Below are 19,135 nucleotides of genomic sequence, written 5' to 3' on the forward strand. Positions count from 1 at the left end.
TACGGTGAGAAAGGGGGAGGGGGGTTTATTGACAGCGGACGTAAAACGTCTTCTCTGACTTTTTTTTTTTTTCTTCAAACAGACTGAAGTGCTGAAAGAGTAGAAGCACGAGCTGGGTTAGTGGCCGTTGAGTCGTTTTCTTTCTCCTTCCTTCCCCCACCCTTTTCCACCAACGTTAAGATGTCGCTTCTCTAAATTTAAAAAAGCCGCTAGGCGACTTCTGGGTAGTAAATTCAAAATGGCTGCTCCGCCGAAAGCGGCAAAAGCGTATCTTTAGAGCGCGTAGGCGGGTGAAATGGCGCCCTGTTGTTCTGTTATATTTTATTTTTTTTGTTGTTGCTGTTGTTTAAAGGGAAGGTACCGAGGAACAATTTGTAGCTTTATGAGGGTTGTTTCTGTGTACTCTTAAAGAATTTAAACTCATCCCGTGAGGTTTAGGAAGCGCCGTAGGGTAACAATCTTTGTGCTTTTAGGGGGTTCGTGCCATTGAAAGGTGGGAGGGAGAGGAAGGCGGACAAACAAGCCCGAGTTTTATGTATAAAGGGCCGACTCTGAAAGATGTGTGTATTAATAAGCAGTAGTTATACTGTTAACTGGTTAGGAAGAGTACTCGTCTCCCAGTCGGAGTCTAAGGAGGAAATAGTGGGGGAGGGGGATGCTTGGCGCTTGCGCAGAGATTGACTGCTTTGGTTATACAGTGTTTTTATCTTGTGATCGGCCCTGGTAGAGAATATGTAGGCTTTACCTGGGGGGGGGGGGAATCCTGTCTTCTAACTTACAAAAGCTGCACAAATCTGCTGTTTAGTGGCATTCTATCTATAAGGGCCTAGATTAAGCCGCGCAAATACTTAAGTAATTATTGACGTTTTTAAATTAGGGCAACGATACTGAAACACAAAAAATAATACAGTGGTCCTGATTTATAGAGGGTTCATAAACTTAAGGCTTATATTAGAGTTGGAATGAAACTTAAAGCCATTATATGTTGATTATCAAAATGCTATAGCTCTGGTGAGTACCAGGAAGTATTTAAGGACCTCTATAGTAACATAGTAGATGACAGCAGATAAAGACCCGAATGGTCCATCCAGGCTGCCCAACCTGATTCAATATAAATTTTTTTATTTTTTTCTTAGCTATTTCTGGGCAAGAATCCAAAGCTCTACCCGGTACTGTGCTTGGATTCCAAAGTCTCTGTTAAAACCTACTTCAGCCCATCTACACCCTCCCAGCCACTGAAGCCCTCCCCAGCCCATCCCCCACCAAACGGCCATACACAGACACAGACCGTGCATGTCTGCCCAGTACTGGCCTTAGTTCAATATTTAATATTATTTTCTGATTCTAGATCCTCTGTGTTCATCCCACTCTTCTTTGAACTCAGTCACAGTTTTACTCTCCACCACCTCTCTCGGGAGCGCATTCCAGGCATCCACCACCCTCTCCGTAAAGTAGAACTTCCTAACATTGCCCCTGAATCTACCATCCCTCAACCTCAAATTATGTCCTCTGGTTTTACCATTTTCCTTTCTCTGGAAAAGATTTTGTTCTACATTAATACCCTTCAAGTATTTGAATGTCTGAATCATATCTCCCCTGTCCCCTATAGCAAAATCACAATCAAAGTAAAACTGTAAGGCTCAAAGTAGAGAATGGCACAGAGATGAAGTTTGTCCTTGTGCCTGTGGGCTCTGTCTCTAGCTGCACAAGCCTTGAAGAAATCATATTATATCTAAAATCTCTTTATTAAAGTATAAATAACGATATCCAGTGCAATAGGTGACGCATTCTAGACAAGTGGGTAGTGTCCCCCTGGCAGCATGCCATCTGCAGAAGGAATCCAGTTTGGATTTTTCTCTGTGCTTTTTCGGCTCCTTAGCTCCACCTACAGTTTGTTCCTTTTGCACACGTGCCTGCATGAATGTGTTCATTCTACTCCCCATATTTTATTAAGTGTTTTAGTCTTTTTTTCCTCGGGATTCTTGTGCTCTGCACATTTCTTTAGCTTTGCCTGCATTGAATACACAGACTTCTGTCTGTAGCTGATATACCATTCCCAGTGGGTACTAGTGCTGTCTGATTCAGGGGAAAAAATTTAGATTTGATTCAGCCTATTGAATCGATTTTCCTGCGCAATTGGGTGTTCTTTTTAAACATCCTGGTGGGTTTATTTTATAGTCTCTTCACCCCTTTGCCCTCTACTAGCCACACTGGCGCTGTGGTGTAAACAAAAAATAATTTTCCTCTCTGTTAAATTGTTGCTCACGTTCACGGTCTAATACCAGCTCTGGCAGGATACACACTTCAAATCTGACACATTGTAATCACAAAACAGAAACTAAAATTATTTTTTCTACTTTTTGATGTCTGGTCATTCTTCAAATCATGTTGGTCCCAGGCTCTGCGACAAGCGTCTTCTGATGACTCGCATGCCAGGGACTCCTGCCCATTTGTTGTTTTCTTCTTTCTCAGTGCTAAACATCCATCTCTGTCCTCCCCCTTCTGTTCTTCCCTCCCCGGAGGTCTGGCATCTTTCCTTTTTTTTTCATTTTCATCCCCACAGCTGCAGCGTTTTTCAACCGCTGTTCCGTGGCACACTAGTGTGCCGCGAGATGTTGCCTGGTGTGCCGCAGGGCCGCCATCAGGGCAGTACTACCAGTCCTGCATTCAGGGGCCCGGAGCTGACAGGGAGCCCGGGCTCCCCCAGGGTCCTAGGCAGTGTTCTAAGGCAGGGGCGCCAGTAGCTCGCCAAGGCAAAGTGAGTCGATCACCCAGGACTCACTTTGTCTTGGCGATCTAATCTATCGAGCCGATAAGTCTTCTTCTCCCCGACGTCAATTCTGCAGTCGGAGAGGAAGTTCGGGCCAGCCAATCGCTGCCTGGCTGGGCGGAACGTCCTCTCCGATTGCAGAATTGACGTCAGGGAGAGCATGCGTCGGCGTCGGCTTTGGGGCCTGTTATCCATTGGTGGGTCCTGTTCCCCGATGGCAGCGGCAGTGGCTTGGGGAACGGCAGGGAGAAAGAAAGAAAGGGGGCAGGCAGGGAAACAGAAGGAAAGAAGAGAAACAGAAAAAAAGAAAGAAAGGTCAGGGAGAGAGGAAGAAAAAGTTGGGGGAGGGAATGAGGTGTGGAGGAGAGAAAGCATACAGGCTGATAGAAGGGAAGAAAGATTGGATGCACAGTCAGAAGAAGAAAGTGCAACCAGAAATCACCAGACAAGGTAGGAAAAATGATTTTATTTTAAATTTAGCAAAGTGGAGGCAGTAGAAACATAGAAACCACCCTCTGTACTCTACCGCTCAGCCAGTCCCCAACCCATTTAGTTAGAGTGTCTCCCAAGCCCATTGATTTCAGCTTGTTCAATAACCTTCGGTGTGGGACGCTATCAAATGCTTTACTGAAGTCCAAATACACCACGTCCAGTGCCTCCCCGGCATCCAGTTGTCTAGTAACCCAGTCAAAAAAGCTAATAAGATTGGATTGGCATGATCTACCCTGGGTGAACCCGTGTTGGTGGGGATCACGTAGATTTTCCTCATCTAGGATTGTGTCAAGATTCCGTTTGATCAGTGTTTCCATGACTTTACATACTATAGACGTGAGACTCACTGGCCTGTAGTTTGCTGTCTCTGTCTTGCTGCCCTTTTTGTGGAGTGGGATTACGTTGGCGGTTTTCCAGTCCAAGGGGACTCTTCCTGTGCGTAGGGAAAGATTGAAAAGCACAGATAATGGTTCCGCCAGGACTTCACATAACTCCCTGAGTACCCTGGGGTGTAGGTTGTCTGGTTCCATGGCTTTGTTCACTTTGAGTCTTGATAGTTCGCTGTAGACGCTATCTGGCGTAAATTCGAAATCCTGAAACGGGTGTTTCTGGTTATCTCCCGTCTGAAGCTGTGGACCGTCTCCCGGTGCCTCACATGTGAAGACTGAACAGAAATATTTGTTTAGTAGTTCTGCCTTGGCAGAATCCGATTCTGCAAAGTTACCGTCCGATTGCTTCAGGCGTACAATCCCAAGGGCTCAAGGGTCTCTCGTACGAAGAAAGACTAAACAAATTGCAGCTCTACACTCTAGAGGAGCGCAGGGAGAGGGGGGACATGATTGAGACATTTAAATACATCACGGGACGTGTCGAGGTGGAAGAAGACATCTTCTTTCTCATGGGACCCTCGGTCACAAGGGGGCATCCGTTCAAACTCAGAGGAGGGAAATTCGATAGTGACATAAGGAAGTATTTCTTCACAGAAAGGGTTGTAGATCACTGGAACAAGCTTCCAGAGCAGGTGATCAAGGCCACCAGTGTGATTGACTTTAAGAATAAATGGGATGCCCTAGTAGGATCCTTACGAGGGTCGAGTTAAGGAACTAGGTCATTAGTACTCAGACTTGATGGGGTGGGTCAGTAGAGTGGGCAGACTTGATGGGCTATAGCCCTTTTCTGCCGTCATGTTTCTATGTTTCTATCTTTGTTTCTTTTCCTGTCACTAATATAGCTAAAGAAAGATTTATCTCCTTTCTTAATGTTCTGTGCTAGATTTTCCTCCATTTGGATTTTGGCCTCTCTGACTGCTTTTTTGACAGCTCTGGATCTGTCTAGATAGTCCTCTTTCACCTCCTGTTTTCCTAAATGTTTGTAGGCAATATATGCTTCTTTTTTCTTTTTAACTAGGTCTGAAATATCTTTGCTGAACCATTGGGGTTTTTTGTTTCTCCTGCGTTTACTTACTGTTCTTATGTAGCGGGTTGTCGCTTCATGTAGGATGGACTTTAGAGTCGACCACATATCCTCCACATTGTCAGCTTTTACCTGTTTATATAGCTCTTGATGGATAAATTCTCCCATGCGGTTGAAGTCTGTGCCTCTAAAGTTGAGAACCCTCGTTGCTGGGTGTGACTTAGGGAAACCCTTCTCGAGGTTGAGCCATACCATATTATGGTCGCTGGAGGCCAGTGTATCACCTACTGAGACTTCCGAGACGCTATCTCCGTTGGTGAGTACTAGGTCTAGTATTGCCTGGTTCCTGGTGGGCTCCGATACCAATTGCTTGAGACGTGCACCCTTTATGGAGGTTAAAATTCTTTTGCTGCTACTTGTAGTTGCAGAGAGTATTACCACAGTTTTCAAAGGAATTTGCCCAAATAACTTAATAGTTAACTGGGTAAATTCCCAGAGATGAAAACTTCCCTTCACTTACTATGCACAGTTCTGAATTTATATCTGCTGTCTATATTTTACAATATGGTCACCTTTTACTAAACCGCAATAGTGGTTTTTAGCGCAGGGAGCCTATGAGCGTCAAGAGCAGCGCTGGGCATTCAGCGCAGCTCCCTGCGCTAAAAACTGATATTGTGGTTTAATAAAAAGGATGGAGGGTATATTTGTCTATTTTTGTATGGTTGTTACTGAGGTGACAATGCATAGAGTCATCTGCCTTGACCTCTTTGAAAAAAACCCAGAATAGGAATGATAATTAACATTTTCTCAGCGTATAGTGTGCTTTGTGCTTTTTAATTTTATTATTGGTAGATCATTTTGACTTGGTCATTTTAAAGTAGCTCACAAGCTCAAAAAGTTTGGGCACCTCTGAGCTACAGCGTTGAAACTGTGTATTTCTATTTTATCCCCCCTTTTACAAAACTGTGGAGCGTTTTTTAGCGCCAGCCGTGGTGGTAGCAGCTCTGATGCTCAGAATTCTATGAGTGTCAGGGCTGTTACCACTGTGGCTAAAATCCACACTACAGTTTTGTAAAAGGGTGAGGGGTTAGTTTGTGATGACATATTCCATACTAGGTGAAGGTGTTTTCTGTGTTCTGTGTGTTTGAAAGACATGGGTTTCTGTTAGGATTGACGGTGTAGGATTGATCTGTGCTGGTCTGGCTTGTTTAGTTTTACAGAGCTGTCATCTGGAGCTGTCATCCGCCGGCTCATCGGGGATCGATCAGAAGAGTGCTGAGTGTGACGGACAGCGGCTATCTGGAGGAGACAAGCGCAGTAAGTCCTGAGTGACAGTGAGATACTGCAGTGATGGACAAGTTTTTGAAAAGGAAAGAACTAGACTCTGAACAAAATTTGGATCCAGATGAGAGCCCAAGTATGAGTGGGGGTCAAAAGAAAGCAAAGATGGTTAGCGCAAGCAAATTCTCTGGCGCAAGGCAATATAGCGAAAGCTATATTTCAGTTGGATTTACTTTCACTGGAGATGCAAACAAACCAACTCCACTGTCCGTGGCGTGTGGTGAAAAGCTAGCTAACAGTGCTATAAGTGTCTGCACCGATGGAGCTGCAGCCATGGTCGGGCGCACCAAAGGCTTTGTAAGCAGAGTGAAGGAAAGAAATCCAGATGTGATTGTTACGCATTGTTTTTTACACCGCGAGGCCCTCGTAGCCAAGACTTTACCAGCAGTCCTAGTTCATGTGTTGGATGATGTTGTGTGCATGGTAAACTTTGTAAAGTCACGACCCGTGAAAAGTCGCATATTTGCAGCTTTGTGTGAGGAGATGGGAGCGAAGCATAAAACCTTGCTGTTTCATACGGAGGTCCGGTAGTTGTCGCGTGACAAGGTCTTGGTTCGTGTGTATGAGCTGCGGGAGGAATTTAAAGTGTTTCTGACAAATGAGAGGTCAGATTACGCAAAGCAGCTTGCAAGTGATGAGTGGTGTGCAAGGCTGGCATACCTGGCAGATATATTTTATCATCTGAATGAACTGAACACACGAATGCAAGGCCGAAGTGAAAACCTGCTTACAAGTACAGATAAAATAAATGGATTCCGTTCAAAGGTGCAACTCTGGCATCAACACGTGGAAAGTGGCAATCTTGAAATGTTCACACTCACCAAGCAATGGCAAGGTGTTCACACTGCTGCACTGTGTGAGATAATAGTTAAACATTTAAAAACTCTTGAGAAGTTGTCATTTTATTTCTCTTCAGTTTCCACTGAATGCCTTGACTGGGTTAGAGACCCTTATAGCTCAGCATCAGTTGGTGGAAAGGACATGACTTTACAGGAGCAGGAGGAACTAACTGAACTGAGACAAAATCGTGGTTTCAAGCTAAGATTTGCTGATCTACCTTTGGACAGTTTTTGGTTGGATACTGCTAAGGAGTTCCCCCTTCTGGCAAACAAAGCTATTTTGACATTGCTCCCATTTTCCACTACATATCTGTGTGAGATTAGCTTTTCAAGCATGATTGCTATAAAAACCAAATACAGAGAGAGACTGAGAGCTGTTGACGAAGAGCTACGTGTGTGTCTTTCTTCGATTCCAGCCAGAATATCAGCTTTGTGTTCAGCCAAACAGGCCCAGGTTTCGCACTGAATAAAGTATTTTATAATTTTTCACTATTATCCCAGGACAAGCAGGCATGATATTCTCACATGTGGGTGACGTCATCTACGGAGCCCCAGCGCGGACAGCTTTTCAAGCAAACTTGATTGAAGTTTCAAGTTTGCTACACTGCACCACGCATGTGCATGCCTTCTTGCCCACTAGAGGGCGCATCCCCACCTCGTGGTCCTCAGTTCAGTTTTTTCTGCGGAGCCAGAAGCCCTGTGGAAATTGAACTCTGCTAGTTTTGCCTTCTGTCACCGCGTCTGGGTGATATCGCTCGGTCGCTGTGCTTTATTTTATTTTGTCAGTTGTTTTTTGTTTCAAAAAAAAAAAAAAATTGAAAAGTTTTTGTTTCTTCGGTTCGGCTCCGGGGGCCCCCGTGAGCCGCGGCCGCGGGCCGTTGTTTGTTTCCGGCCTTTCGGTTTTCATGTCCCGTCCCTTGACGGGTTTTAAGAAGTGCACCCGGTGTGATCGGTTGCTTTCTATTACCGATCCTCACCGGTGGTGCTTGCTCTGTTTAGGGCCTGAGCATCCGACAGACTCTTGTGAGAGGTGCTCGACTTTCCAGGCCAGAGCGCTCCGCCGACGCCATGCCAGGATGGCGGAGCTTTTCGCGGTCGACTCCGCGGCGGGGAAGGCCTCGACGTCGGCTTCGGCCCCGGCCTTGACCTCGGCCTCGGGTTCCTCGACCTCGCCGCGTCCCTCGACTTCATCGAAGCCTGCTGCCCCGACCAAGCCTGCCTCGGGTAAGTCCCCGCTTCCATCCTCAGCCCCAGGATCGACGAAGAAGCCATCCTCGGGCTCCTCGACAGCGGGTGGGTCGTCCTCGGCCCAGCCCAGGGTAGCCAAACTTAGTGCCCCGAGGGAATACTCGAGACCGAGGTCGCCCTCCAGGGAGCACCCCCCGGCCTCGGATCTACCGGCCATGATGGGGATCCCGGCCTTCCAAGACTTGCTCCGAGCACTCATTACCTCGGAGCTGTCCGGAGCCATCGAGCAGTTGTAGCGGGCTTCGGCCTCGACTGCACCGGTCTCGACGGCCCAGGTCTCGGTACCCTCGACTTCGGGGGCCGGGACGGCTCCGACCTCGACCCTGACCTTGCCCTCGACTTCGGCCTCGGGGACCCAGCCTGAGATGAGCGTATGGCCTCGGGACAAGGTGCGCCGGGTAAGGAGGATATCGTCGTCCTCTTCTTCGAGGTCCTCCCGGGGCTCCTCGCCCTCGGGCCGGCCTCGGGCGAGGCGTCGTCCGAGGAAGCCCAAACGTTCTCGGGGTTCTCCTCGGCGACATGGTCGCTCTTCGCCGCTCGGGGGCGAGACCTTACGTGTCTCGGAGCTCCGCCTCGACAACCCACGTCTCTTTCGTTCCCCCGCGAGAGAGGGTTCGAGAGACCTCTCGCCGAGACGGATGGGGCGTACCTCGGTGCCTCGGACCACGGGGGCTTCCCCCAAGGCCTCTTTGGGCCGTATGCGTTCCCCGACCCCTTCGAGGTCGCTGGATGTGGCCTCCTGGGGATCGGGGTCGGGCAGGGAACCGCGGTATTCCCACGAGGCTTCCCCCTTCTGTTCGGCGGGGAGGTCACGAACCCCCTCACCGCCCGCCAGAACATCTTCCTTCTCCAAGTTTGTGCATGACATGGCTCGAGCTTTGGGTATTGACTTACTGGCAGGATCTCAATATACCAAGGAGTTCCTGGAGGAGCAGGACCTTCCCACTCCCCCGAGGGAAACTCCTCGCCTTCCTCTGAATAAGGTCCTACAACAAACCTTCCTCAAGAACTTGGACTCCCCTCTTACAGACACTGTGGTGCCGTCTAAGATGGAGTCCAAATACCGGACCATTCCATCTAAAGGGTTCGATAAACCTCAACTCTCGCACCAGTCCTTGCTCGTGGAGTCGGCGCTAAAAAAGACGCAACCCTCCAGAGTCTCAGCAGCGGTCCCGCCCGGGAGGGAAGGTCGGACCCTGGACAAGTTTGGTCGTCGCCTCTATTCTAATTCCCTCATGGCGACAAGGGTCCTCAACTACGCATTTACGTTCTCTTCCTATCTGCGTAGCATGGTGAAGGACTTGCCTCAGTATCGGGAGGTCATGCCTGATTCCCATCGAGAGGGGTTTGCCACTTTCATGTCCAACTTGTCTCAATTGCGGTTGTACCTCTTCCACGCTGTGTATGACGCGTTTGAGCTCGCTTCGAGAGTGTCGGCCTTTGCGGTGGCTATGCGCCGACTGGCGTGGCTCCGTACCCTCGATATGGATCCTAATCTCCAGGAACGCCTGGCCAATTTACCATGCGTGGTTTCGGAATTGTTTGATGAATCCTTGGAGGCGGCGACCAAACGGTTGTCGGAGCAGGAGCGTTCCTTGGCCTCCTTGGTCCGTCCTAAACCTCGGGCCCCGCCGCAAAAATCTTTCTGGCCACCCCCGAGGAGATACCCACATAAATCTACGCTGGCCTTTTCTAGACCTCCGCCCCGACGCCCACCTCAACAGGGTAGAGGGGGACAACCGAAGCCTTTTGACGGGCTGGGCGGATGGGGGCGGGCCCCCTCCGCAATATCGCCGGACCCCCTCCCAATCGGGGGTCGACTCAGGGCCTTTTATGTGGCTTGGACCGAGATTACATCCGATGCATGGGTGCTCTGGATCGTCTCTGAGGGCTACTCGCTCAATTTCTCGGCCACGCCGCCGGACCGTCCGCCCGGAACTTGTCCGTGCAACCAGAGCCAACTTCCCCTTCTCCTGGTGGAGGCCAGGGCTTTGTTGAGCCTACGGGCGGTGGAACCAGTACCCCCAGAACAGCGGGGAAGGGGGTTTTACTCCCGTTACTTTTTGGTCCCAAATAAGACAGGAGACTAGCGTCCCATTTTGGACCTCCGGATGCTCAACAAATTCCTGGTCTGGGAGAAATTCTGTATGTTGTCACTCCCGGTTCTATACCCGCTGTTGGAGGAAAGGGATTGGATGTGCTCCCTGGACTTGAAGGAAGCCTATACTCATGTTCCGGTGCATCCCGCGTTCCGCAAGTTTTTACGGTTCCAGGTGGGGGATTTGCACCTTCAATATTGGGTCCTCCCCTTTGATCTGGCTTCGTCCCCTCGAGTCTTCACGAAGTGTATGGTGGTCGTTGCGGCAGCCCTGAGATCTCGGGGCTTGCAGGTCTTCCCCTACCTGGACGATTGGCTGATCAAGGCCCCAACCAGGGAGGGGGTTATCTCAGCGACCCAACAGACTATCATCTTCCTTCAACGTCTGGGGTTTGAAGTGAACTTTCCCAAGTCTCAGTTTGGCCCGACTCAATCCCTTCAGTTTATCGGAGCCGTGCTGGACATGGTTCGCCTCCGTTCCTTCCTCCCTCCTCCTCGGTTGGAGGCCCTGCTTCGATTGAGTCGCCTGATTTCGCTGATGCCCGCAGTTTCGGCTCAGCGCATGATGGTGCTTCTGGGCCACATGGCGTTGACAGTCCACGTCACTCCGTTCGCCCGATTGCATCTGAGGCTTCCTCAGTGGACCTTGGCCTCTCAATGGCGTCAGGATTGCGATCCAGTCTCTTGCCCGATAACGGTGACTCCTTCCTTGAGACGCTCGCTCCGTTGGTGGACAAACTCTTCCAATCTTTCAGGGGGTTTGCTCTTTCTCGTTCCTCCGCATCACAAGGTCCTGACCACGGACTCCTCTGAGTACGCGTGGGGGGCTCATCTCGACGGTCTGCGGACCCAGGGTCTATGGTCGGCAGAGGACCGTCTTTGTCACATCAATGTGTTGGAGCTTCGGGCCATTTTTCTGGCGGCTCGAGCATTCTGCCACCTGCTTCGCGACCAGGTAGTCCTTGTGCGGACGGACAACCAAGTGGCAATGTATTATGTGAACAAACAAGGGGGAACGGGTTCTTGGGCCCTGTGCCAGGAAGCCCTGCGCCTTTGGGAATGGGCGGTCTCTCACAACATCTTCCTACGGGCGGTTTACATTCAGGGAGAGAGGAACTGTTTGGCAGACAAACTCAGTCGGCTTCTCCAGCCGCACGAGTGGTCGTTGAACTCCCGAGTCCTGCGTGAAGTCTTCGACCGCTGGGGGACTCCTCAGGTGGATCTGTTTGCCTCCCTGGAGACTCGCAAACTGCCTCTCTTTTGTTCTCGGATGTACTCCCCGGATCGTCTCGAGGCCGACGCCTTTCTTCTCGACTGGGGAGGGAGGTTCCTTTATGCGTTCCCTCCTTTTCCTCTGATCTTGAGAACGTTGGTACATCTCAGATCGACCAGAGCCACTATGATTCTCATTGCGTCTCGTTGGCCCAGACAGCATTGGTTCTCCCTGCTCCTTCAGCTCAGTGTCAGGGAACCGCTGCTTCTGCCTGTTTTTCCCTCTCTGCTGTCTCAGAGTCGGGGTTCGCTGTTACATCCCAATCTTCAGTCCTTACATCTGACCGCTTGGTTCCTTTCCCCTTGACTTCGTTTCCTGTTTCTCAGTCGGTGAGGGAGATTTTGGAAGCCTCGCGCAAGGCCTCGACTAGGCTTTGTTATTCCCAGAAGTGGACCAGATTTTCATCCTGGTGTTCCTCGAACCATCTGGACCCGGGTTCTGTTCCAGTGTCTTCGGTGCTGGAATATTTGTTACATCTGTCTAAGTCTGGACTGAAGACGACTTCCATTCGGGTGCATCTCAGTGCCATTGCGGCGTTCCACCGGCCTCTCGAGGGTCGGTCTCTCTCTTCATCCTCTGGTAACTCGTTTCATGAGGGGTCTCGTAAATGTCCATCCTCCTCTGAAACCTCCGCCTGTAGTTTGGGATCTTAATGTGGTCTTAGCTCAACTGATGAACCCTCCTTTTGAGCCTATCGACAAATCTCATCTTAAGTTTCTCACTTGGAAGGTGGTCTTTTTGCTTGCGCTCACGTCCGCTCGTCGGATTAGTGAGCTGCAGGCTTTGGTTGCTGATCCACCTTTTACTGTGTTTCATCATAACAAGGTGGTTCTTCGCACCCATCCTAAATTTTTACCTAAGGTTGTGTCTGATTTCCACCTCAATCAGTCCATTGTTCTTCCGGTGTTCTTCCCGAAGCCCCACTCTCATCCTGGTGAGGCGGCGCTTCACACGCTTGACTGTAAGAGGGCGTTGGCCTTTTATCTCCAACGTACCAAGTCTCATCGGAAGGTTCCTCAATTATTTTTGTCCTTTGATCCTAATCGGTTAGGACATCCTGTTTCCAAGCGCACCTTGTCCAACTGGTTGGCTGCTTGTATTTCTTTTTGCTACGCTCAGGCTGCTCTCACGCTCCATGGTCGAGTCACGGGGCATAAGGTCCGGGCTATGGCAGCTTCAGTTGCTTTCCTCCAGTCTACTCCTGTGGAGGACATATGTAAAGCTGCCACTTGGTCTTCGGTTCATACGTTCACCTCCCACTACTGTCTGGACACTTTGTCCAGAAGCGATGGCCGGTTTGGCCAGTCGGTGTTACGTAACCTGTTTTCCTAAATGGCCATCCTCCCACCTGCCCTTTTTTTGGTTAGCTTGGAGGTCACCCACATGTGAGAATATCATGCCTGCTTGTCCTGGGATAAAGCACAGTTACTTACCGTAACAGGTGTTATCCAGGGACAGCAGGCATATATTCTCACAACCCGCCCTCCTCCCCGGGGATGGCTTCTTTGCTGGTTATGGAACTGAGGACCACGAGGTGGGGATGCGCCCTCTAGTGGGCAAGAAGGCATGCACATGCGTGGTGCAGTGTAGCAAACTTGAAACTTCAATCAAGTTTGCTTGAAAAGCTGTCCGCGCTGGGGCTCCGTAGATGACGTCACCCACATGTGAGAATATATGTCTGCTGTCCCTGGATAACACCTGTTACGGTAAGTAACTGTGCTTTCTGTTTACTTAATATTTCATAATAAAGTAATTATAAAATACTTTCTTTGTGTTTATTTGATTCCTATTCAAGATTCCTATTATATATAGTCAATATAGGCACAGAGTTAAATTTTTTAACATTTTCTAATGGTGGTGTGCCTCGAGATTTTTTTCATGAAACAAGTGTGCCTTTGCCCAAAAAAGGTTGAAAAACAATGTATTTGAGAATGACATGGTGGTTGTTACCCACGGCTAGCCGCGAGTAACCCGCCAAAACGGTGACCAAAAAAAAAGATCACCGCGAGTTTGGGGACAAAGCCATTCACTGCCCCGTGGAGCGGTGAATGGTAGCACGGGGCGGTGAACAAGTAGTGAACGAGGGTTCGATCCGGCAGCCCACTCTCTCCCGCCGGCCGGCCATGCATCTCCCTCCCTCCTTTTCCCTTACCTTTTCTTCTTGAAACTGGCGATTTCTATAAGCCTATGAGCTGTATTACAGCCGGAGCCTTAAAGTCGCGTTGCGTTGCCTGCTGAAAAAAGTCTCCTCTGACGCAACGTCCTGTTTCCGGTTGCATTGGAGGAGACTTTTCTAGCAGGCAACCTGACGCGACTTCAAGGCTCCGGCTATAATGCAGCTCGTAGCCTTATAGAAATCGCCAGTTTCAAGAAGAAAAGATAAGGAGGGAGGGAGGGAAATGCACGGCTGGCCGGCGGGAGGGAGCTGCTGGACCGCGTGAAGGATGCTGGGGTTGGGGGATGGAGAGGAGAAGACGCTGAAGATGGGGGCGGTGAAAGAGACAGCAGGGACGGGGCGGTGAAAGGACCAGCGGGGACTGGGCGGTGCAGAGGATTGTGGTCCAGGAACGGTGACGGGGACAGAATTTTTCCCCATGTCATTCTCTACAGCATATATCATTCCTTCCCCACCACCACAGGGTCCACCTCCCTTTCTCTTCCCAACTACCCTCCTAACCAGTATCTCTATTCCCCCCACACACACACTATCCCTTGTGTCCAACTTCTCTCCCTTTATGTTCCTTCCTTCCATAAATCCCATTGTCCATCATCTCTATCCCTCTCCTTTGTTTTTAGACCCATTATTTCTTCTCTCTCCCCCCGGTCTAGCATATGCATTTCTCTTTGTACTAATACACTAGGCCCCCCCCCCCCAAAAGCCTGCATATTCCCCCCTTCTTTGTAGCATCCTCCGACTTCCTCTCTGGCCTCCCAGTCTCACCTTCAGCTGATTAGGACAGCCTGTAGAGGATCACCGGTACTGTAGCGATGCTAGCGGGCTGTTGTTGGCCTCCATAGCATGCTCCTACTGCGGTCCCGTCCTTCCTCTGATGTCAGGGGCAGAGTCATGGCAGAGGGAATGTGCTGCGGAAGACGACGGCAGCCTGCTAGCATCGCTACAACACTGGTGATCCTCTGCAGGCTGCCCTAATTAGCTGAAGGTGAGACTGGGAAGCCAGAGGATGCTACAAAGAGCACCTCTCCACTGCAGCACTTTCTGAGGGGTCCCCTAAAGCAGGGCATCCAGCAAGAGGCAGCGCTGCCGTTCCTGCTTTAGGAGATCTGAACTAATCGGAGAGCTCAATTAAAAAATCGATTCACCAAAGTGATGAAGATGAATCGATTTGAATCGGTGAATCGGGCAGCACTAGTGAGTACCTGTTAGTCAGCCTTCTTAGTTTCTAAGAATATCCCTGAAGTCTCACTGTTAAGCAGGGGTCAATCTGGAATGCAGGTTTGTGGAGTCAGTAGATAAATCCTTCGACTCCTCAGTTTCTGGTACCCACAACTCTGACTCCAGGTACCCAAAATTGACTCAGACTCCACAGTCCTATGAGTCCAGCTGGAACTGAGCTTGAAGCACAGGAAATACTCGAATGGACTCCCCCTCCAGGAATTGGGCAAAGTACTGCAACCCTTTTTGTTCTCATCTCTGAAATATCCCCCCTTCCCTACCCGGTACAAAATCAGGGGCAAACCTCAAAGGTAGATGAGGTTGCCCCTTAACCTTACCCAATAATTGTCGTGCAACTTGCAAAGTCCACCTACCAAACGGATTAGGTACAGCCAGGAGGTCCTTTTCACCCGTGTATGGCTGTGGAGTCAGATAAATCCTTCGACTCCGATTCTTCTGTTTCTGGTACCCACGACTCCAGGTACCCCAAATTGACTCCGACTCCACAACCCTGCTGGAATATGCTCTTCTGTTAGTGAGGACTATGTCTTACTTGTATCCTCTGGCACTGGAGTCCACACAGGTTTTGGATCAGCCTTGAGTGGATTCTTTGGTTATGCAGGTGTCTGCACATCTCTACCCAGAGAAGGTGCTGCGGTGTGCTGGACCACTGTGTGGGCATTTTCCTCCAGAGGCTTTTTGATACAGTTACTTTGGGGCTTTCAGCTGCTTTGGCAGTGTCTGTTGTCACAAGCACCTACCTGTCTCACCTGCGCACCCTGGAGAGTAAGGCTGTAGATTCTCCTCAACTACATGACTTCCGCTTTATATGCCTTATGTGGGTTTTGATGTTTTCCATTTCTGTTGCAGAATGCTCTTTTTCGTTGTTTCTCAACCTTTTCATGCCAAGTACCCCCTAAGTCTAACAAATACTAACTGAGTACCCTGACCAGACCTGCCCAAACTCCGCCCCTGACTCCATCCCCATAATAATAATACTAATTGTAATGCAATTTCTTCCATCCATTTTTCATATAACACAATATAATCTTATTAATACATAATGGTAACCACAAAATTTTAAAAAAGCACACTGTACACAGAGAAAATGTTAATTATCATTTATATTCAAAGTTTTTTTTCAAAGATGTTAAGGCAGATGACTTTAAAATATTCAACGTCACCTGAGTAACAACTACCATATTTACCCATGTATAGGCTGTGGCCTATACATCGATTTTGCAAACCAGCCTATTGAGTGCTCCTTGCTTAAATAGGGCGGTCTATACATCATTATTCCCCCCTTAAATACCTTTCTTGCCAATAAATGCCTTATAGATGGCTGCCTCCTCCAAACACGCTGTACAGGACAGGAGCGATGTTTGCAATCTCAAGCCCCGCCCTGCTTCCTGATTGGCTGCCTTCGTGAGAACTGACAGTGGTCAATCAGGAAGCGGGATGAGGTTTGAGATTGCAAACATCGCTTCTGCCTTGCACAGTGTGTTTGGAGAAGGCAGCCATCCAGGAGGTATTTACAGGCGAAGAGGGGGTGATGTATAGGCTGATGTAGATTTTAAAACTCGTAGATAAGCCGCGGCTAGTAACATGGGGCGGCTTACCTAAGAATTTTAAAACCTACATTGGCATTTCCGGCGGCATATACATGGGGAAATAAGGTATAGAAAAATAGACAAATATAGTGCAAAGTATAGCCACTGCCGCTCCAGGGGGGCAGAGACAAGACGAAGGCAGGAGTCCTGGCAGATACGCGAAGGCAGCAGGAGGTTTCAAGTCAGCTGACGCCAGCACTGGAGTCTCTCTTCCTGCCCATTGTGCAAGATCACATACAGACCGTGGGCCCTAAAGTAGAGGTACTGCTGGACAAGGGGAGCAGGGAAGGGAGAATGGGTACTTCTGGACAGGGGGGGAGGTAATAGGAAGGGAGAAGAGGTGCTGCTGAACCTGGCAGAAAGGGAAAGGAAAGGTGCTACACACTGGAGGGTAGGGTGAGATGAGACATGGGGAGAAAGCATGTTGGGATGGGTGGGAAGGGGGAATGCCACTGAGGGAAGAGGCAAGAACAGAAAGAAAGCATACAGGAGGCAGAAAGTGTTGGACTCATGGAGAGGGCAAGATGGATGGGGAGGACAGAAAGGGGGGAAGAAGAAATGTTACATTGGGGAAGGGAAAGAGGGCAGAGAGTGAAAAGTTGGGGTCATAGAGAGAGAGAGATGTTTAGTTGAGGGAAGGAGGACCAGAGAAGTGTGCAGAAGGAAGAGAGAAAAACTGGTGGAAAGGTGGGAGAAATGTTAGACTGGGAAGGGGGGCGAGGAAGGGAGATGGGACTGCAGGGGGCAGAAAGGAGGAAGGGAAAGAGAAATGTTACACTGGGGGTGGGGAGAGGAGAGAGATGTCAGACCATGGAAATAGGGAGGGAAGGAAAGAGAGATAGGAATGTAAGACATGGAAACATAGATTTTGAAAAGAAAGCTTAAAAATGGAATGTTAATGCCAAAGATGGATGCAAGGCAGAAAGTGAAGACGGAGAAAAAATAGTCAATGGACATAGTTAAAAATAAAGTCACCAGAAAGCAGGTAGGGAAAATGATTTTATTTTCAATATAGTGGTTGAAATGTGTCAGTTCTGAGAGAGGAAAGATGTTAAACTTTAACTTTGAGGGCTGCAGAAAAAATAATTAATGTCTTATTAAAGAAATGACAATTTTGCATGAGGTAAAACTCTTTATCCCAGGACAAGCAGGCAGGTATTCTCACTAGTGGGTGACGTCATCCAAACGGAGCCCTGATGCGGACATCTCACAAGCATACTTGCTTGTAGAAACTTTTAGAAGTTTCGAGTTGCCCACACCGCGCATGCGCAAGTGCCTTCCCGCCCGATGCACCGGGCGTGTCTCCTCAGTTCTTTCTCTTCTGCGGAGCTGAAAAGTCTGTCTTCGACTCTCTGCGCGAAGTTCCTTCACTTGTGCCTTCTGTGCCCGCGGTTTTGAGGTTTTTTTGGGCTCATTATCGTTGACTCATGTTGCGTTTTCTTGTTTTTTGTTTTTTTTTTTAAATTTCTTTCGACCGGCAGGCCGCGAAGCCGCGGCCCCGCGGCTTCAATCTTGCGGCGGAGCTTTTTCGGCCTATGTCCCGGCCTGTTACCGGTTTTAAAAAGTGTGTCAAGTGCCAGCGTGCGATTTCGTTGACAGACCCTCATCAACGCTGTCTTCGGTATCTCGGGCCTCAACATCTTCCGAAATCGTGCCGGCCTTGCTCCACACTTACAGCACGTGCTTTTAAGCGTCGCTGTGTTTTGTGGGAGTCGCTGTTTAGCATGGAGGCGTCCCCGGAGCTGCCCTCATCGCAGACCGCCACACCTTCGACTTCCGCTTCAACATCTTCGACCTCGAGTCTGCTCAAGCCTGCCTCATTCGTGCTGACTTTGACTCCGACGCCTGCTGCGGTGCCTTCCGCTGTCTCCTCAGGTCAGGTAGCGCAGCCTCCCATTCCTCCAGTGGTGCTCAAGGTGCCCAAGGCTTCTAAGCCCAAGCCCCCTGGCGGTCGAGTTAGAGATGTCCGTGCTGGAGGTCCCATTGCTGATGCGGATCCCTCTTTGCCGGCTTCGTTCCATGCCATGATGGAGAAGCAATTTGTCGAGCTCTTTACTAAGATTAGGCCGACGCTTCTCTCCCAGATCCAGCCTGGGCACGCGGAAGCCTCCCGCGAGGTCGAGCCGCCTCCGGTGCCTCCTCGGCGCACACTCTCGCTGCTGGGAGCAGAATCTTGGCGAGTGTCTGGTCTGGCTTCAGGGCATGTCTCACAAGGAGCAGAGTCTTTGCCCATGCCACCTTTGGAACCGATACCCTCGATGCATGGCACAGTTCTCTTGCCTGGACCGGAGACTTCCTCCTCGATGCCGAGCCTTGGGGAGCGCCTCTGGGGGCTTCATCTCAGCCTCCGCTGCTTCGATCCACAGCCTCCAATCCCATCTACTCGGTGGCTGCCTCATCTGGGTTTCGCTCGCCTCGACGCTCCAGGCCTGCTTCTCGACACAGCTCCGGTCGTCGATCGAGGCACGCCTCGCCTCGTTGTAAGCAACCCTTTCGGGAGTTTTCACTGGAGTACTCGCCGCCTCCTCCTATGCCGGAACTCGAGGACTGCGGGGGTTCATTCTCCCTCTGCCAGTCCTCGCGGACCAGGCCGCCTCATCTTCTTTGAGGCCCGGCCTTGGCTGACCAGTTGTCCTTCTTGTCCTTCCTGAGGCAGA

At 49.8% G+C, this 19,135-nt stretch overlaps 1 protein-coding gene across 2 annotated transcripts in view; it reads left to right on the top strand.

Moving 5' to 3' along the window:
- Positions 1-19,135, top strand: part of LOC117363826 (cell division cycle-associated protein 4-like) — a 48,798-nt gene that overhangs the window by 157 nt on the left and 29,506 nt on the right. The window contains exon 1 of one of the 2 annotated variants that reach the window (XM_033952227.1): positions 83-116. The exons of the other annotated variant lie outside the window; for it this stretch is intronic. The gene's annotated coding sequence lies outside the window, so the exon portion shown is untranslated. Of the gene's footprint in view, positions 1-82; positions 117-19,135 lie in introns of those variants that run through there. 2 annotated transcript variants of the gene reach the window in all.

This window comes from Geotrypetes seraphini, chromosome 7 (genome assembly GCF_902459505.1).
Source record: "Geotrypetes seraphini chromosome 7, aGeoSer1.1, whole genome shotgun sequence".
Lineage (NCBI taxonomy): Eukaryota > Metazoa > Chordata > Amphibia > Gymnophiona > Dermophiidae > Geotrypetes > Geotrypetes seraphini.